The sequence below is a fragment of the Lithobates pipiens genome, unplaced genomic scaffold (assembly GCF_037356315.1).
Source record: "Lithobates pipiens isolate NorthernLeopardFrog02 unplaced genomic scaffold, aLitPip1_a1.2 Scaffold_13, whole genome shotgun sequence".
NCBI classification, from domain to species: Eukaryota; Metazoa; Chordata; class Amphibia; order Anura; family Ranidae; genus Lithobates; species Lithobates pipiens.
This window is the reverse complement of record NW_027507718.1, coordinates 484,012,320-484,017,291: the sequence shown is the minus strand read 5'-3', so window position 1 is coordinate 484,017,291 and position 4,972 is coordinate 484,012,320.

The window sequence follows — 4,972 nt, the reverse complement described above, 5'->3', positions numbered from 1 at the left end:
TTAACTCATAGCAGATACGCCAGAGTATCAATCGTAATATAAATCTTTCTAAATATGCATATATATTTTTGGGTGTTCATTGCAGGCGCATACCCCTCCGTCCCTCCAAGGGCGTGTACAGTGTGGCTCCTTGTAAGCCCTTCGGGGGGGGCTCTTTTCCCCTGGGAAGGTGGGGGCGGCCTATAAAGCCCTCTGGATTTTTCGAAACGGCTCCCATTATTTCTGGTTACAAGAACACTTTTGAGCAGTAAATATACCATATCGCTTATTCAATGTGACTAATAACGACATGTCTCCTCAAATTTTGAATATATGTCATTTTTTTCTAGATCCATTTGGCCCCCTGAAGAGACCGTACAGGTTGAAACGCATCGGGGCCTATATACTATACAACATTGTGCAATGTAACAATGTGCTTAAATTTATTTGTTAATTGGAAAGTGGAATTTATATTGTATTTTGTACCAGATTTTATATTATATATACTGTATTCAATTATACTAGATATTGGACATTTTTCTAAATAAATTACTCTTTATATATCAATTAAGAATAATTAATCTGACTCTGTCATATGGCTGTTTTAAAGCCCCACTGGGGAAAACTTTTACATAACATTTTTGTTTTCGGGGTGTGCAACTTTTTTCATCTTTCTCTGATGTGTCTTTCCCATATTGTATTCCATATTTGGGTGGTTAAACACCCCTTCCCCACTATGACACATTAGAGATAGGATATGAGCTGTGTGTTGGTTTGCCATTTTCCCAACTCTTGTGACTACCATTTTTTTGATTTTTGATATTAACAATTTTTCAAGGTGGCCTAATGGGTGAGCCTCAAGTTGATTTGAGGCACCCATTCCCCTTGGGGATCAGATTGAGATCCAATCTTTTTTCCCCTTCCATGCATTAGGAGAAATCTCATTTAGACTCCTGTATTGCATGATGTCCAAATACCCTACACGTTATTTGTTGCAAATACATTTTAATTGGAGTTTTTATGCAGGAAGGTGGGATGGTGGAACCAGTACACAGCTCCTGTGCAAAATAAAAACTAATAAATACAAATAGTCTTTTTCTTGGGACATTTATGTCCTAATTAACTTAATCATTGGATGTCCAATTGTGACAATTTATGTTACTGATTTGGGGCCGTTCATAAATCTGGGTAAGTTTTGGCCAAGCCCACCCAACCTCAGGGGATGGAGCCTGGCCCCCCATGGCTTCCCGGCAGGGTGGGGGTGTGTGGAGTGGTCCGCGTGCCCCATTTGGGTTCTGATCGGCGACTGAAGGGTTGCTCTCGACTGCCGAAGTGAGCTTCACCCTGCCAGTGGCATCCCTTGTTCATCTCCGGACTGTCTGTGACGTGGTTCGCATGTGCGAGCATCGGCATACGCAGGACGTCATGACATCACGCGTTTTGCGGCGGACATGACGACAGCAGTCGGGGTTTATCAGCCTTCCGGGATGCCAGGGGAGCCACACGTGGGCGGCTCTCCTAGCGGCCCTCAAGCCATTTCTCTTGGGGGATCTATAACAGGGGGGAAATGAGCGCCTGTGTAGGACCACCCCATTTGACATATTGCTAGACATAAAAGAGACTGGTAGGTCTCAGAATCAGTCTATGATTCTATGCAAGCCAGGATGGATGGCACCGCATCTACTCCCTCTCAGCACAAAGTCCCGACCTTTCTTGCATACTTGCAGTCAGGTTTATAGTAACAAATAAGCTTGATAAGCCCAAACTACTTATAAGTCTATACAAACTAAATTATTATACAAGGTAAACTATATTATTATATGAACTACATTATTATATATGGTTCATCACATCACCATATTAATTTTGCCATTTTTGTTTCTTTTCTCTATTCACATTTATCTTTTAGTATTTAGCATTTATTATTATTATTATTATTATTATTATTCTTATCCACATCACGGCAGCATTTGAACCACTTCAGTCACATTATTAAAGTGGAAGTAAACCCACTTTTTTAACTTTTACCTACAGGAAAGCCTATAATAAGGCTTACCTGTAGGTAAAAAAAATATCTCCTAAACCTGTACGGTTTAGGAGATATTCCCCTCGGTATGCGCCGCTGACTGCAGCGGCGCATGCGCACAAGGGGGTTCTCTCCGCGAAAATCCGGCAGCGCTCGTCCGGCCGGATTTAAATCTCCCGCGCGCATGTGCGGGAGTGACGATATCGCGGCTCCGGCCACTCACAGCGCCGGAGCCGCGATACCCGGAAGAGACGCCGAGGGAGCATGTCGGCTTCCTCGGCGTGGATCGGGCGAGATGTCGGGGCCTCGTTCTAAGGTAAGTATTTCATAATGAGCTAGTATGCGGTGCATACTAGCTCATTATGCCTTTTGCTTTGCAGGTTTAAAAAAAAAAAAAAAAAAAAAATGCGGGTTTACTACCGCTTTAATTCGCACACAGCACATGTTTTGACCGATTGTCAGTCCTTTACACATGCACATATTGTTTTAATATTATACTCTTATACACCTTACTAATTGCCATAAACTACTTATATACCTCTATTATATTATCATATTGATTTATCAAATTATTTTGGTTAGCTCCATTTCTGGGACAGAATCTCTATATGCATATTTAGAAAGATTTATATTATGATTGATACTCTGGCGGATCTGCTATGAGTTAATTAATTAATTAATTTATTATTTAATTTTCCTAAATTACTAAATGGTTATTTTTGGGTGTTCATTGCAGGCGCGTACCCCTCCGTCCCTCCAAGGGCATGTACAGTGTGGCTCCTTGTAAACCCTTCGGGGTGGGCTCTTTTCCCCTGGGAAGGTGGGGGCGGCCTATAAAGCCCTTTGGATTTTTCGAAACGGCTCCCATTATTTCTGGTTACAAGAACACTTTTGAGTGGTATATATACCATATCGCTTATTCAATATGACTAATAACGACATGTCTCCTCAAATTTTGAATATATGTCATTTTTTCTAGATCCATTTGGCCCCCCGAAGAGACCGTACAGGTCGAAACGCGTCAGTCCTATATACTATACAACATTGTGCAATGAAACAATGTGCTTAAATGTATTTGTTAATTGGAGAGTGGAATTTATATTGTATTTTGTACCAGATTTTATATTGTATATACTGTATTCCATTATACTAGATATTGGACATTTTTCTAAATAAATTACTCTTTATATATCAATTAAGAATAATTAATCTGACTCTGTCATATGGCTGTTTTAAAGCCCCACTGGGGAAAACTTTTCCATAACATTTTCGTTTTCGGGGTGTGCAACTTTTTCATCTCTCTCTCTGATGTGTCTTTCCCATACAATGTGACAATGTGACCGCGTAATTGTCATTCAAAGTGTGAGAGCGCCGAAAACTGAAAATTGGCCTGAGCAGGAAGGGGGTGAAAGTTCCTGGTAGGCAAGTGGTGAATACATTCCCTGTATTATAGTAAAACATGTTTTGCCCCTTGCTGTGCCCGTCCCCCGAACTCTCACAAGCTTGGCTGAGAACATTGGCATATACCCATTCTGTGTTGTTTACCAACAATCGGCATGTGCCAGAGGACATGGCACCTGCAGATTGGCTTCTGCTGCAGGCCGCCGGCAGCATGCAGGCGAAAATACAGAATCACGTATATATATATATACATATATATATATATATATAGATGATCCTGTGCACAGCTGCTGCCCTGTAGCAGTAAAACTGCTATATGGTTGTCAGCAAGTGGTAAAAAAGCCACCAATGCAATGTAAATGTATTTAGAGAAGCAAGTACACTTTCCCATATCAAGGTGTCTTTTTTTTTTTTCATATATTGCCACAACCCCACTCAATCAGATTTACCTGTGCCTGACTACCGGGCCACCAATTTGAAAAACAATGTCATTGATGGCCAACTTCTTCTCTGCCGGCCCAGTGTGTACTGCTCATCTTGTGCCCTCATCTGCTGAAAAAACCCTTTCTTTCTTCCTTGATCTTATGAGATCTCTGGAGGTGGGGGTCTTTTTAACAGATGAGGCATCATGCATGTTTGCAGCAGGGTGGATAGGTAGTAGTTGTTTGTCACACCTTCAATGTTTTCCCGTTAACTCGTTGGGCAGCAAGTGTGGAGTTACATGGGAGGCCTAAGCCGTGTGGGTTCTTCTGGGCTACATTAGACACCTTCTACAGGGTCACTTTGCTACACACACATGGGGTACCTTTACTTTGTGCCGTCTTCACCAATGCCCTGGGACAAGACCAAGGATGCCATTGGGGAATACTCTCTTAGAGATGAAAGTACATCATGCACACTTACACTGCAACTGTTCTCCAATTAACGCTTGGTTCCCTGTGACAATGTACACATTGGCCATAACTTGCATTTTGGAGGGACACGCTGGGGCAATGCCCACATCCACCTGTCCAGTGTTTTCCACTACTACTCCCCAGTAGCAAAGTGGGCCCCGTCATGCACTGTGCATGGGCTCCACCTGTGCATTCAACTTAACTCTCAAACGTCCATACCTCTGTACAGGATAGGGAACCTCTGCGGTGCAATCCACTCCCATTGTTATTGGAGACAGACCACTTGAAGAAGGAGTGGTCTCTCTCAAAGCTAGGCGCCATGCCACCTATAACAGGAACACACTATCATCAGGCTGATTGTTAAACTTCCGTTACTCTAGGTAACTATGTGTCTGCACACTACTTCCCTCCACACTGATGTCTTCGTAGCCCAATGTGTTAAGACACGCTCAGTGAACTATGTGTGTGCCGGTTACTTAGAGTACATCTCTTTAACGCTGCACCTGGTTGGATGTGCTAGTCTTTTTTTGGGGGTCCCCTATCTCCACTCTGGTGGTCCTTGGGGTCTGGGGGTATGTACTGATGGCGCATTTTCGGACCTAATGGTCATGGGGGGTATGGGATCCTGCAATGCATTCTAAATTGATATTTAAATTAAACTTATGTTTTCTGT